This window comes from Lissotriton helveticus, chromosome 4_1 (assembly GCF_964261635.1).
Source record: "Lissotriton helveticus chromosome 4_1, aLisHel1.1, whole genome shotgun sequence".
Taxonomy (NCBI): domain Eukaryota; kingdom Metazoa; phylum Chordata; class Amphibia; order Caudata; family Salamandridae; genus Lissotriton; species Lissotriton helveticus.
The window spans coordinates 239,612,842-239,628,792 of NC_136063.1; positions in this window are offsets into that span (position 1 = coordinate 239,612,842).

The following is a 15,951-nucleotide window of genomic DNA, read 5'->3' on the forward strand; positions in this document are numbered from 1 at the left end:
AAATTTAAAGCCCTCTGTCTGGTGCACAAGGCACTTTACGGAGGCGGTGCCATTGACATCCAAAAGTTATTCTCGTGGTACAAACCCCCGTGAAGCCTCAGATCCGCCAATACAGGACTGGTACGGGTGTGCAGAATAAAAAAGGCTAGATGGGGTGATAAGAGCTTTTCCCATCAAGCCTCTAAGCTGTGGAATTCTCTTCCACCGCAGCTGAGATTGCAACCCAACAGGACTATCTTTAGAAAACAGATTAAGACCTGGCTGTTCCTTAAGGGCTCCTAAATAAATAAGCATCTGGATTAGTATGAACCTATCTCAGCGCCAAGACGCAGCGGCAATAAATGTATCAGTCAGTCAGCCAGTCAGATGTAAATAAGTATACCTAGCATGTATGTAGGTATAGAGCCAATAATCCTCCTAGGCTGAAGCCAACCCCATTTCCTGAAATGAGAGACTGTGGCACCCCGTCTTGGACTTGAGATGGACACCCCACGAGGGATGTCAGACCACTGTGAGCTGGAGTGTCTGTGTACAGGAACCTCAGGGTCTTACATCAGTGTGTCAGCATGGAAGTCTTTCTCCTCGGCCTGCCTGGGCAAAGATGTGGTGTTCATATACCCAAAAGGTACCCTCAGGGGATTCTACCTTGCTGGGTCATGTCGGTCGTGATGACGAGAAGGGATGACCCTTTTACCTAGTTATTATGCAGAGGATGGTAATCCTGCTGTGATTCTGAGAATCTTCATAATTAATGAGGCTAGTTTTCGGAGAAAACCACACAACATCTTATGCAGTGCCTAACTAGGTAAAAGGTCAATACCAAAACCCGTTATGTAGTGTAATGGTACGGTAAATGTAGGTGAAAGGTTGGGAGAATACTCGTACCCGATGAAACATAACAATCTTCAACCTAGGCTAAGCCAGAATCAGACATGTACTTCCCACCTTGTTCAACACCTCAAGTGCCACGGCCACCATCCACGAGGACTGGAGACACACAGAAGTCAACACCCTACTAAAGAAACCAATGGCAGACCCCAGTCAACTCAACAACTACCCACACAATTCATCCTTTCCCACTCTGAAGACACCACCAACAACAAGAGCAACTTCCACAACTACATGACAGATATTGCCAATTGGATGAAAGATAACTGCCTAAAGTTTAACAAGGACAAGACAGAGGTACTGATTTTCGGAAACAGAAGTTCCCCATAGGACTCATCCTTGTAGCCCTCAGAACTCTTATTTACTCCTAACCCCACTAGCAATGCTAGGAACATATGTATCATTATGGACAACAAGTTAGGCATCATTACTTAGCTCAACTCTGTCTCCTCTTCCTGCTCCTTCATCCTCTGCATGCTTCATATGATATTCAAATAGCTACCCCAAAGCTCAGGACGCACAATCATCCAGGCCTTCATCGCCAGCCCAATGAACTACGGTAACACTCTCTACACAGGGATCGCAGTTCATCTGCTCCTCCTCAAAACTACAAGCAATAATGAAAACCACAACCAGACTTGACCTGTATCTCCCTAGACAAAACCACATCACCCCACCTCAGGGAACTCCACTAGCTCCCTGCAGAGAAAATATGCCAGTTTAGTTACCGACTCATGCATACAAGACTCAATATAACCACTGCCTGAACTTCCATCAGCATACCAGCCCACCAGACGCCCCCGCATCCGACGTAGCAGATGCAGAAGTCGCCCCTTCTCCTACCTAGCAGCAAAGTCATGGAACAAGCTATGCTTTTATCTATGGACTGCCCAATCTCTTACAGTGTTCTGAAAGTTCCTGAGACCTGGCTATTCGGCTAATCAACTGGACCCTGCTAGTGTCTGGATACCCTCATGGGTGATTTGAATCGATCTACAAATCTACTGATTGATTTATTGATTATCCACTGTTCTTGGGTTCTGGAGTGCTTCAGCATCTCATTAGTGGTAGTTAGTGTTGTATAACTGCAATTACAAACAATGCAATTACAATGTGTGTGCAGTGTGCTTGCAAGAGGTATTCCCAGACACTTAAAGCTGTCCTCAGCTACACCTAAAAGCTCTGATATGGGAGGGAAGCAAATACTAGAGCATTAGCGCCTTAACTGTGTGTTTGGCCAGACTTTGAGGAACCCACAGTTCCCCTCCCGCCCTCGTCGTCCCCCGCAATGCCTCTGAGTAACTAAGCATTGTGTTCCGCACTATCACAGGAAGGAATTGTACTTTCGCACCTGAAGAGCAACAGCTGCATTGTCACAAATTTTCTCTCTCCACAGAGCACTCTTGACTGATGGTAAGAAAGGGAAACGGCTTTTACAACGAAGCCGTTTCCACGAAATCTTTAACCACGCATGCAGTACAACGCATGCGTGGTTACAACTAATGCCTTTACCACGCATGCCTTTACTACGATGTTTGTAGTAAAGGCATATGTGGTAAAAGTAAAAAAAAAAAGGGGGGGGCTTGGGGGGTCTCTCCCCCAAATAAAACAACTCACCATAAATCACGTCGGCATCAGAGTCGATTAAGAGAAATCGGTAAAAAATGCCGTTTTCTCTTAACGACGTATGACGTCACCACGCAAATAGTCGAGGAAAGGTTTATGCGTGCTAAACGAATTCCGTTGTAACGCATGCGTGGTAAAGGCATGCGTTGCAACGGAATTCGTTGTATCGTCATATATTCGGTAAGAAATAGTGCTCCAGCCTCCACTATATAAACAATGACGGTGGAGTCCGGCAATTTCCTCTATAGTCAGTGCGCTTAAAGGGATCGATGCTCATTTAAGAAAATGGTGACTATGAGACATGTCGACCTGTCTTTGTAACCTGATTGCAAATATGTCAAAGTCCACATATCCTCTCGCGAGTCTTCAAATTAATGAATCTGCTGCAATTTTACTCTTCATTTTCATACTACCTCTCATTTTGTATTAGTTATTCCAGTATGAACGTCCCTGTGTGTTAGCCAGCAGCTTTTTCTGCTCTGATGGATCTGTTACATTGTGGGAATGAATCAATTCAGCATTTAAATAATATCTTCATGGTCTGCACGATGCTAGAATATAAAAATGTTCAAAGAGAAACATAAATATGAGTTATTTGTTGGAATGATCGATTGACTATTTTCCACCCTTACCGTTGAAACTAATGGAAAAGGGCATGTGATGCTTTCCAGAGTTCCCTGACATCTAGAAAGTAGAAATGACATTTAGAAAGAAGTTATCTCCCTGACATGCATGCCAAACACGGGAGTTATTATAACCGTTGGGACTGAGCTCTTCGATTACGCCTTGGAGATTTCAGTTGCCATTTAAAGCCTGCTGAGGTAAACCACGGCTTTATGTCACGTCAGATCTGGTTTAAACTTTATCTCCTGTCATAAATAGCAAGAAAAGGCCCCGCTTGCCAATGGAGAAAACATTTTACCACCAGTAACGTCAATAGAGCCACATATTTTAATGCCGTCACAAGGCATTCCGCAGCTGCTCAAGCAGTTAATTACAATATGCTCCCAGGCACAACAGCTGAATAAGCAAGCAACTCTGCTCCTCATTAAAATGGGCTTAGGCACAGGGAGGCTTAACGGAACAACAGCAATACCTGTTTCACGGCTAGCTTTTACGGCGTTCATACTGTCGCTTGCGCTATTCCCCACAGAGTACCCGCCAGATGTCAGCCGCCATGTATGTCTCGTGCTCAACACTTCCGCTTTTATGCGGAGAGCGCTGCGTCTGATCTTTTAAACCAGGCTAGCTAAAAGAAGGATAGCATGTCATCATGAAAGGATTATTTTAAAAATCTCTTTCTCCGCAAAAAAATAGAGCACGCATTTGTACCATTAAAGCATCTATTTTAAAAGAATGATTTAGTGAACAGTTGGGTTGATCATAGCTGAGGAACTGTAAGAGACAGAAAATGTAATACATTGTTTCTTTTCATGTGTGAAAAGCGGAAGTGCTAAACAGCAAGCTATGTAAATAAAAAAAGCTAAACAGAAGAAAAGTAAAACAGTTGCAAATTAAATGAAAACTGGTATTGAAATTAAATAAATCATATATTTGTTTTTCAAAGTATGTCTGTGATAAAAGTGATTTACGTCCGATTGACAACAAAGAAGTTAGACATTTTCGATGTATTTTGAAGCATATGGTTTGCCAGTGACAGCTACTCGTCAAGGGTAGAATTAGGGCACGTCAAGGGCTGTCACTGGGGAAACAGCTAGAGCTCTTTGCCCCAGGTCCTGCTGTAAATAGGGCTCTGGACTGGAACTGCTAAATATATTTCATAAGCATGTAGGAATTGTCAGCTACCAGAGGTTGATGCCATATACTGGACCTGCCTAGAAAAGGTCACAGGGCACTGGTGCTCCGTAAAATGAAATCGTTATGCACCAGAGAGGACACTGATGACGTCCCTCACCAAAATGGAAGATCTTCACTTAGTGTGATTCCAGTGTTTATAGTGGTATTTATTCACTATTAAAATATAGTATTTATTTAGTATGCATGAAGTCTATGTAGTATGCTCACAAGCCAAAATATGCAATTGAGGGAATACTAGTTCTACTCAACTACCCTTCAAATACACGATGAACACTTCAATTGATTGCTAAAACAAGACTAGTAGTATTCTAGAAGAATAGTGTTTAAAGCTTAGTAGTATTCTATTAGCGTTCATTTGGCGCTCTTGTGCGATTTCAAGAGCAAAATGAAGGCTAGCCTCATTGATTGTGACCACTGTTTAAAGACTAGTGGTATTCTTTCTGAGCAATATCTGAATACTAACGGCAATGATTGTGAAGACTCAAGTAAGACTAGCAGAATTTAAAGTGAATGTTAATTGAATGCTATTGTGCTATTTCAAGAGCAAAATTAGGGCTAGTCTCATTTATAGTGACCGCTAACTGAAGATTAGTGGTATCTTTGTGAGCAATATCTGAAGACTAATGGCAATGACTGTCAACAGTTAAGTAAAACTATAGCAGAATACAAATTGGCCAAGAGGCACATTTGCAGAATGGTAGAGTAAGGCTGTTTAGACCACTATAGGGGAATGAGAGTTGGGGACATAAGCTGGTTAATTATTGTGGTGCATGACTTACTTTGAGACTGTCTTCACCTGCCAATATGCCTTCAGATACACTAACATGGTGCTTTGAAAAATGCCCAAAAGTGCATTTTTCAAAGAAATCGCAAAATACCACCAACCTGAAGTTGGTGGTATTTTGCGATTCCTTACACCAAAATTTGCACAACTTAGGTGCTTCCTACATTGCATTTAAGGAATCGCAATTTGCGATTCCTTAAATGCAATAGCAAAATAAGGAATTGCAAATTTTGTGGTTCCTTATTTTGCATGTGGGTTTTTGTGTGGTACATAGCTCACTGCCCTAATTGTGATCACAAATGCTGAAATTCTGCGAATTTCAGCATTTGCGAGCGCAATTAGGCTTCCTACATATGGCCCATAATGCGCATATTTTTTCTCTAAGTGAGGTAATGCATTATCAAATTACCATAGACCTTTACAAAGCCTCAGGCACACTAACAACTGCAAAAATGCACTTACAACTGCCTCAACACTGTCAGACACAACACTTAAGCAAACAATCCTAAAGTACAGAAGATTGCCTCATGCACCACCACCTGATACCCTCTGAATGCGCCAAACACACTTAAAAGACTTCACAGCGCGACACAATTCACAATGAACTTAAAACAATCCCTCAGATAACCTCACATCACCCCAGTAATGCTAACAGTACTAAAGACACCAATTAAAAAGCAACCATTCACCATTGAAATTCCCCTACACACCATCACTCAGCCCCAGGTCACTCTCACATTGCCCCAGAGTGAAACAATAAACCAGTTGGGTGCACAACTCCCTCTATTTGCCAACAGGCACCCCCAACAGCCGCACACACATTAGACCTCCCAAAACCTTAAAACAGATTCAAAACATCCCTCAGACACATTCTGCAAAATCATTCAACACATTCAAAACAAATAAGAAAAATATTTAGAGATTTCCAGTGAGATATGTGGCAATGCCAGACAGGCCAGTGTAATTTTGGTTTTGTAGGCCATGACAGGGCAAACAAAAAACAGATCACACACTGGCCCTTTCAATCAGACCCTTTTGGCAGTGCCAGGCTGCCTGAAAGGCCAGCCAAACAATGTGGCATGAAACACAGGTATCACAAAACCCTACTGGAGTTCAGTGTTGGACTAGCATTTCCAGCAGTCTGACACTGGCAGATGAGCAGATTGAAATGGCCAATGTCTGTACTGATTTTTATATTCCTGTGGATAGTGACAGGGTCAAAAAACAGAAAGCCCACACATTGGCCATTTTTAGTAGGTCCACCTGGGGTGGCGAAATGAGCTAAAGAACGATGATGTATTCAACCCAGATCTGTGACGGGGGGGGAGTATCTGAAAAGTTTCAGCACTCCGTCCATCATCTCCTTGTGTTTGCTTTGTCCACCTGGCAGTACCAGACTGATCAAAAGGCTAGTCCTACACAGCAAGTAAGAGTTGTGGCTCAAAGCAAATGCTTTGTGAGGCAGGAGTTTACTACGTTCACCTTTGCAAAATGCATGCCACTGAATACATTCTTGGATGTTGGATAAAATGCTGGGTACATCCAGAAGCCTTTCCTCAGCAAAAACATAACTCACTCAGGGGTCCTTTCAAAAATGGAGATTGAATATCACTCCACATGAATGTATTCCAATTTTCAAACTTGCACTAAGTAAAAAGTACAGGTTCAGAAACTGAACTAGTGACAGAAATGTCACAAATGCATTTGTTGAATTATTACAAAAGTGAAACACATCATGCTTACCCATGATGGCTAAATGAACTGTCCAGGTCTCATTATTTCTCTCCTTTGAGCTCCTGTCTGACTGATTATGTGGGGGGCTCACTAGCAGAGTTCAGGCCTGGCTGGAGGATGCATGCTGAACAGTTTTTGGGGCTGACAGCAGCACGCAGAAGATCTCACTCACTCAGCAATAGCTGGCTGAACAGCTTATGTATCCTCTGCAGCCTGTGCCATATAAGTGAAATGCAAAAGTCAGACACAAAATTCAGCTTTCTGAAACTGGCGATCTGCACACTCAGGACTCTGTCCCTGTGCAAATACAATCATAATAATTGTCACCCATGCTCCCTAGCCAGTACGACTTAACTTTGTAATTTGAAAAGTAGTCCAAATGCATGCTTTATATTTTGTGACATAGTATGCAGTACTTGTAAAATGTGTTACAAAATGCAAGTGATGTTTTCAAACTGAGAAAAAGTGTTCTTCTGATCGGCATCATTTGTACCGGGACTCCATTGCTTTTTCAATCCCATCTCTTGTCAAACACTTCCACACGATCCGCCTGGTCATTTCTGCTGATGCCTGAGGAAAATTCTAACTGACATGACAAAAAACCATCTTGCAGCCTGCATTTCTGCCCAGGAACTGTCGCACACCCAACCCCCCTTGTTCTTTGCAGTTCAACTGAAAGCCACGAGACACTCACACCCTGAGTAGATGGTTTATTTTCCATCTCCTGCTCCCAGCCTGGTAAACATCCTTGACACCGTCATCAGCTTATCTGGACAATGGTCTGACTGCTGGCCCTTGATCAGGGTGATTAAACAGTAACTTGAAAGACCAGGCTTTGATCAAGGCAAATGAACAATGACCTAAACGATTGACCCTTGATCAAAGCCAAGTTAACAATGATTTGTGTACCAAGCCTTGACCAGGTCACTATCCACAAACATCGTCTGGATCTGGTTATCAACTGCAAACACTGCCCTGATTAAACAATGAACTAACAGACAAAAGACTGGGATGAAAAAGTATAAAAAGCTTGTAAGCTGCAGAGTGAAGCAGCAGCCTCCTCTGTCTTGTGTCTGACTAGCTTGGGACTCTGTTCCATAGCCCGGGCTATTAAATAAATCTGGGGTCCTCCTGCAGACGAAGACTCCTGTGTCTCCTTTTACTACATATGAAGGGTATGGAAGATTTGGGCGGTTCCCCCGCAGCCGAGACCCAGTAAGTGGGTTATTCCGGTTATTCAAATGGTGTCTGAACAGGGACCCCACGAGCACAAAGGGCAGGTTCGGTGGATGTGAGGGGGTGCACGGAGAGACTCTGACGGAGGTACCCTACCTGAGGGATTCTTGCAATCCGGTAAGCCGAATGACTCGCCCGCTGTTTCTCCTCACCCGGTCTGGGCCACTTCACCGCGTTCTCGCTGGAGTCCCCTAGCAGGTAATTCCTGGAGCAGGAAACAGCCCTACGTCTGCAGAAGAGAACTACCCCTGTAAGGTAAGGGTGGACTGATCACCCACCAAGTCTGTATGATTCTGTTATTGACTTCCGCAAAAGCCAAGCTGTTATTGACTTTTGCCAAAGCCAAGAAAGCGAGGTGAGTTTTTAAAACCCGCTGGTGTCTGTTATCCGTTTTTAAGCATGCCAGTCAGTAGTAACTTCAAGAAATTATATTGTTGTATGTGTACGCAGGACTCCCAGCTGGAGGCCGCTTGCCCGCTTCCTCCAGAAGGGACCCCTGGCCATACGATGTATGTTAAACATGGCCCTTCTGCCATAATGTTTTCCTCATTCTGGGTGAAATATACAAAACAAAGTAATGCAGAATTACAGTGGCCACTTTATGGCTCCTTTTTCTCAAGTTCTCGCAAACTTAGAGGAGCAATTAATGAAAACAAAAACGCGCCCGTCTATGTTTGAATCTGTCCGATTTTGTAGGAAAGAGATAGAGCAGAGAGCTAGAAAGCAGAAGGCTCAAGAAAGGAAACAGGAACGTATGTCAATGGCCGACCATGCCAGAGAATATGTACAAAATCAAATGACAAAGTCAGTAGAAATAGCCAATAGGGAGCATGGGGCCCGGGTACAAAAATTTTATCCAGCTTGTGAGGAGAAAGGAAAGGGCCATAGGGAAGGGGGAGAAGAAGGTGATTCTTTGCTTGATTCCATGCTAGAAAACCCTCCTGCATATGCCCCAATGTACCCTGCCCTGATGCCTCACACCCTGCATGTCCTGCTGCCACCGCCCATTCTTGCCCCCATTGCCCCTCTTACTGCTCTCCCTGTCACACCATCCCTCCTGATTTTTCCTATGACACAGACCACGCACACTAACCCTGTCCTCGCTGCGGGAGTGACAACACGTCTACATCCGCTCAACCCCTGCGGCTTTACCCCTACACTCCCTTTTCCTGCTTCCCTGTGGTCTACAGTTAAGCAGGATTTATATATATTGTTGAATTCCCCCCGACTGGCCTCCTTACGCTCTGCAATCAGCTTTTCATCCCTTCGAGAAAATGACCTACAGAGGCAACAGTGTGAATGTTGGATAAATAACGGGAATATTTATGCCTTTAAAGAAATATGGACGATTATGGAACAGACCACCTGGGCTGAGTACATGTACCCTGGTCATGCAAAGATTTGAGAATGTGCTTATGCAGATACCCACCGGATTAATGGACCTTAGGGCGCAAATAAAAAGAGGCGATGTTCAGGGAGAGGGGATGTTTGGCACTATGTCTGCTTTAATGGCTTATCGTGATATGACCGCTTTTCCCAACACCCCTCTAGAAACAGCTATGCCAATGAGAGAGGCGTCCCCTGTCTTTGTTAACGCCCTTACCGATGTCCAAAATAGTAGCTATGGGGCTGTTGAGGCACACTGGCGCAGGCTTTGGGTTCATGTTCCTTGGAAAAGGTCAGAAGTAATGCAGTTAAAAGGACAATTACCAGATCTCCGGAAGAATCCGGCTGCCTTTTACAGAGAATTAGGTCAGATTATATATGCAGGTACTGTCGTTCTTGAGGATATAGATTTACCTTTTGGTACAGTTGTCCCCACTGAACTTTGGGACAAAATTCGACATACTGACCATGAAGCGGCATTGGGAGGTAAATGGGCTGACCTAGAGGCTATGGAAGAAGCAAGGGTAGGAGGGACTAAACCAGAAGCTGCCATCCTGACTTTGCCCGGTAAAATAATGACGTTTATGAAAACACCTTTTGCCAGAACCTGACATTAACTGGGATAAAATAAACACCTGTAGGCAGCGAAAAGATGAAAATGTGGCTGACTTCTTTACCCGTTTTGAGACAGAATACAAGGGACATAGTGGTTTGGATCGCTGGACCCCAGGTTCTGGCCCAGTGTTTGTCGATAAGTTTGTCAGCAACTTGTTTCCTGAGATCTCCGCCAGGCTCAAGAAAGTTGAAAGTACATTGTCTGCCCAAACTATGACTGATATATTGGCTATGCCACAATATCACGAGAATACGGAGAATGAGGATAGAGACAAGGAAAGTAAGAAGGTTAGGGATCTTAAGACTAAGGCACTTCTGCAGCAGGCTTACCCTCCCCGAGGTCCCGATGCCCACGGGAATTTCAGACCTCAATCCCAACACCCTCTGAGGGCTCGCCAGTCTACCCCCTCCAGCCCTCAAAGTACGAGAGCCCTCCAAACAGATCAGTGTGTTTATTGTAAGTGGTACGGCCATTGTATAGATGAGTGTCCTGTGTTAGCTGAAAACATCTGAATAGGAAAACTCGGCCTCGCACTCCCAGGGAGGGGAGGCCGACTAGGGACCATGGCCCGCCCCATCCACAGGATAAAGAACGTAGGCCCAGGGATGACGCCCCCATCCAGCAGCGCCCGGCCAATAGGTTTGATGGGTACGAAGCAACACACACTTATTACAATGATTATTATGATGAAGTTGATGAGACAGGGTCCTACCAAGCATAGGTGAGCCAGGAAAGGAGTATTACCAGAGTGCAAATTCCAGTGGATCAAAGGGGCCCGTATGTTTAAATGTCAGTTGGGGTGAACGATCAGAATTTTCTTTTGGTTACTGTGGCCACCAGGTCTTCTAGTGCACATCTGTCAGTCCAGGAGGCACCCCTTTCTGGCAATATGAATGTCTCCGTGGGTTTTGCAGGAACACCTGTGACGAGCCCTGTCTCTGAACCCCTTCCTCTCGATATTGGCCTTGCACATGTTGACGCTCCCTTAGTCCTTACTACAGGTTGCGGTGAAAACCTGTTAGGCATGGATTTACTGAAAGCTCTGTATGTGACCATATCATGTAGTCCCCAAGGTGTATCCCTAACTATTTCCCCCACTGCAGCTTCCTATATGTATCTGTCTAATCCCCTCCCACCAGAATTGCAGTCCGTACCTTCCTCCCTCTGGGCATCATCAGACACTGATGTAGGGTGTCTCAACATATCCCCTCATGTGGTACGCATCCAGCCAGATGAACTTCTCCCCCACCTCCGGCAGTATCGACTGCCCGCGGAAGGAGAAATGGCCCTTTTAACAATAATATCTGAATTAATGGACAAGGGCGTAGTGGAGAAGACACCTGGCAATATCTGTAACAGTCCCATTATTCCCGTTCTTAAAAAGACCAATGGAGATGCTCTCTCCCCTAAAATTTACAGATTTGTAATTGACCTTAGAGCCCTTAACAAAATAACAATCTCCCAATATCCTGTTGTCCCCGACATTACAGCCCTCTTAACGATGGTCCCTTCTGATGCAACACACTTCTCTGTCATAGACCTGAAGAATGCTTTTTTCAGCATTTCTATACATCCTGACAGCAGACAATTTTTTTGGTTTCTCCCTTGGTGGGCAGAGCTTTAGATTCTGCCACGCCCCTCAAGGTTGCACTGAGAGCCCCAGTATCTATAGTCAAGCCCTAAAAAGTCAACTAGATTCTTTGGAACTCCCTGATAATTCCAGACTATTACAATATGTAGATGACCTCCTCATTGCTGCAAATTCTGCCCAGCATGTAAAGAAGCTACTCTCTGTTTGTTACCCCACCTTGCCCTGCATAATCACAAAGTCTCTTTGAAAAAGCTTCAGTTTTGTCAAGAGAAGGTGACCTATTAAGGTTATCTCCTCTCGAAGGAGGGAAGGCAGCTCACCGCTGATCGTGTAGCCATTATCAATGCTATGACGGCCCCACGAACACAGAAGCAGGTGCGAGCCTTCTTAGGCCTAACATCAAACTGTAAAAAGTAGATTTCAAATTTTTCGGCCATGGTCAAACCTCTCCTTGCCCTCACCACCAAAGACATATCAGAAAGTTCCTTTCCATGGACTAGAGAGCATGCACAGGCCTTCTAAGATTTAAAAAAGGCTCTGTGTACTGCTCCAGTCCTTGGTACTCCTGATTATAACAAACAATTTTTTATTTTTGTACATGAGACAGATGGCTGTGCATGCGCTGTCTTGACCCAGATGTTCGGAGGTCACCATCGACCATGTGCCTATTTTTCAGCCACCTTAGATCCTGTTGCAAGGGCTCTCCCAGGATGCCTACGGGCGACCACTGCAACCGCCCTCATGGTCCGTCAGAGTGCGGGGATCATCATGAACTCCGCCCTGACTCTGATGGTCCCCCATTCTGTAGATACCCTCCTTAATAACACCAAGACACAGTACCTCACTAGCGCAAGACTCACAGAATATGAACTGACACTCTTTGCCAGCCACATCAACATCAAAAGATGCACTGTACTAAACCCCGCCACATTACTCCCACTGGATACTCAGGATGCACGCTTAGACCCACATGACTGCATATTCAGGACAGAGGAAGAGACAAAGGGACGGGTTGACTTACAGGATACCCCGATAGCAGAATCAGAAGGTACACTGTATGTAGACGGATCATGTCTCAGAGGGCCAGATGGTAAGACCTCAGCTGCCTACGCTCTCACGGCATTAAGGCGAGTAGTAGAAACAGCTCAGATTCCGCAGTGCTCTGCTCAAGCAGCAGAATTAGTGGCCCACACTAGAGCTTGTGAGTTAAGCAAAGGGATGACGGTAAATATTTATACTGACAGCCAATATTCCTTCGGGGTGGCCCACAACTTCAGAAGGTTATGGAAAGAAAGGAATTTCTTTACTTCCTATGGGACCAGGATTCAACATGGCCCCCTAATTCACCGATTGTTAGACTCCCTGACACTCCCAAGAAAGGTGGCCATTATGAAATGTAAGGCCCATAAGAAAGTGACAGATGATGTTGGGAAAGGCAATGCCCTGGCTGACCAGACGGCCAGACAAACAGCTCTTAGAAACAGGGAAGGAATGTATGTAGGAGGTCCCGCTAGGTGGGTGGCAGACGAGGCATGGTTGATAACACAGTACCGAGTGTGATTGATATTCAGTCCCATACTACTCCAGAGGAACTAAGGGTGTGGAAGGAGCAATTAGAAAAGGAGGGAATTGATGGATGTTGGGTCCGTACGACTATGAAAAGACAATGGATGTTACCTGACAGTCACGTGCTACCAGTAGTTACGATGAACCATGGTCCTGCTCACATCAGTGTAAAAGGGATGTGTAAACTGTTGGAACCTACCTGGTACACCTCTAAGATACCAGCATATGCTGGCAAACTGGTTAAAACATGCATGATTTGCCTAATGGATAACCCAGGAAAAGGCACAGTTACTCCTAAGGGAGGATTCTCTCGTCCTACGTATCCTTTTGACGTCCTTCAAATGGATTACATCCAGATGGACCTATGTAACAATTTAAAGTATGTCCTAGTGGTGGTCTGTACCTTCAGCCGACGGGTAGACGCCTACCCCTTCAAAGACTGCACCGCTATCACTACCACCAAAGTACTATTAAAAGAGTACCTCCCACGCTTCGATTTGCCCCGCTTGGTCTGGAGTGACAACGGGACTCACTTTACGGCTCAAATTATGGAATATGTACAGCATTGGGCATAAAACAAAAACTTCATGCAGCTAACCACCCCCAGTCAGCAGCTCTAGTGGAGGTGTACAATGGCATCCTAAAAACTAAAATGGCCAAAATAGTAGCCGAGACAGGTGTTACTTTGGTTGATGCTCTGCCCTTAGCCCTATTGTCCACAAGAACAACGGGCCACACCAGAATTGGCCTATCTCCCCATGAGATTGTGTTCGGGAGGCCTGCCAATGTATGGGGTGTCCCGTGGCCTAAGAAACTGTCTGACATTTAATACCCTGTATTAACTGATTACCTATACAGTCTAACTAATACCTTTCGTACTCTTTATCACCAGGTGCATGAGGCCATACCTGACAAAAGCGAGGGCCCAGGACACGTCATCCAACCTGGAGATTGGGTCTTGGTGAAAAATTGTCAACGGACTAAGAACCTCGAGCCCCGCTGGACACAACCCCAACAGGTGTTACTGGCCTCCTGCACTGCTGTGAAAGTAGAAGGTCGGAAGAATTGGGTGCATTGACCCTGCTTGCAGGTCAGGCCGCCCCCCCTCTGCACGGCTCCGCCTGTGTTGTGCCTATCTTGAGTAACCCTGGGCGTAGTTCGCGTAGCTGCACTCCGCGACGCTACGCGAAGACGCACTTGCACTCCGCGAGCTACACGTAGCTCCGCGGACATGCGTAGTAGCTTGCTAGACCCGTTCGCGCGCCGTTTTTCGTCTTCGGGAGCGCGGTGCGCGTGTTCGGGGCGCTGCCTGCATGCTCGAGATAGCTAGCGCGCTAAGTTACTCAATGAGGTTTGTCCCGCCCGCTTGCGTTCCCTTATTTCTGGTTCCGGGTCACAAGTAACGTGTTCGCGTTGTGTTAGACATGTTCGGGAACTCATCTTCTCGTTCGCACTGCCAAAGTGCGTGATCGCGTCAAATATCGCGCGAACTTACCGCGGCGGTCGCGACGGGCAGAGCCATCTTCGATTTCACACTCTGGCTATGGTTTTGGGCCTACTTTAGCATCTCACTCCTATCTCTTCCATCCTGGTCTTTTCCCTCAGTTTTTCTAACTTTCTTTACTTCTTACCTATTTCTGTCTGTGCCTAGGTTTATATTTCTCATTTTATTTTTACTTTTACCACTTTTTTTGCAACTTTTCTCTTGTTTTATATTACTTCCTTCTTTTATCTTTCTTCTTTCTTCCCCTAACCTTTTTGTCTTCAACTTTCCTTCTCCCCTCCACCCAGAACCATGGTGAAGGGTGCCAGCAGCATCGGCGGCTCAAAGGGCAAGGCGGCTGTGCCTAAAAAAAAACGGCTGCCTTGCGGCAGAATGCGCCCGTCAGGAGTGACGCCCCGCCAACTTTTTGGGGAGGAGGAGGTGGCCGCCCTGGTCTTTTTTATCCAACGTCACCTCCCCTTGACTTTGGCAGCAGGCGGCAGGCCCGGCTCCGGCTACCAGCGCATTGAAGAGCGTCTCCGGCGGTGGGCGAAGGTGCGCCGTGCAGTCTTCCGCTGCTCCGGTATCCGGCGTACCCACCATCAGCTGTCCCACCGCTGGGCCGACATTTTGGACCGGGAGCAGGACCTGTTGGACCTGCTTGGTGTGGAGGTTGTGGGTCTTGGTGAGTGGCTACCCCAAAAATAAAGTGTGTATATATATATATATATATATATATATATATATATATATATATATATATATATATATATATATATAGTTGTATAAATATTGTTATTGTATCTTTGTAAATATTGGCTGAATAAGTAACGCGATGACTGTTGCTCCTAGTTACATTTGCGATGTATTCCGGTATATCTACTGTCATTGTATGACAGTGTTCTTCTTCTTCACTGGCTCTTGCGTGTTGTTTCAACTTGGCGCTAGCTGTTGCTGTTTATTGATGTGAGATTTTCTTTTTTGTTGAGAACTGAAGTTAGTTAATGCTATTAATAGAGTCTTGTCCTTCCTTTGTCCGTCAGTGAAATAGCGGTGGATGGATAATTGTACGTAGTTTGCATATTGTAGCATTTTTTTCACGGCCTTCTCTTCTGCATGAATCGAATCCTTTTCTTGCAAAGAATGCTAACGTTACTTTGTCTTCTTACCTCAGCCAGGGCCGGCTCTAGGGGGCATGTGCAAGCTGTGCAACTGCACAGGGG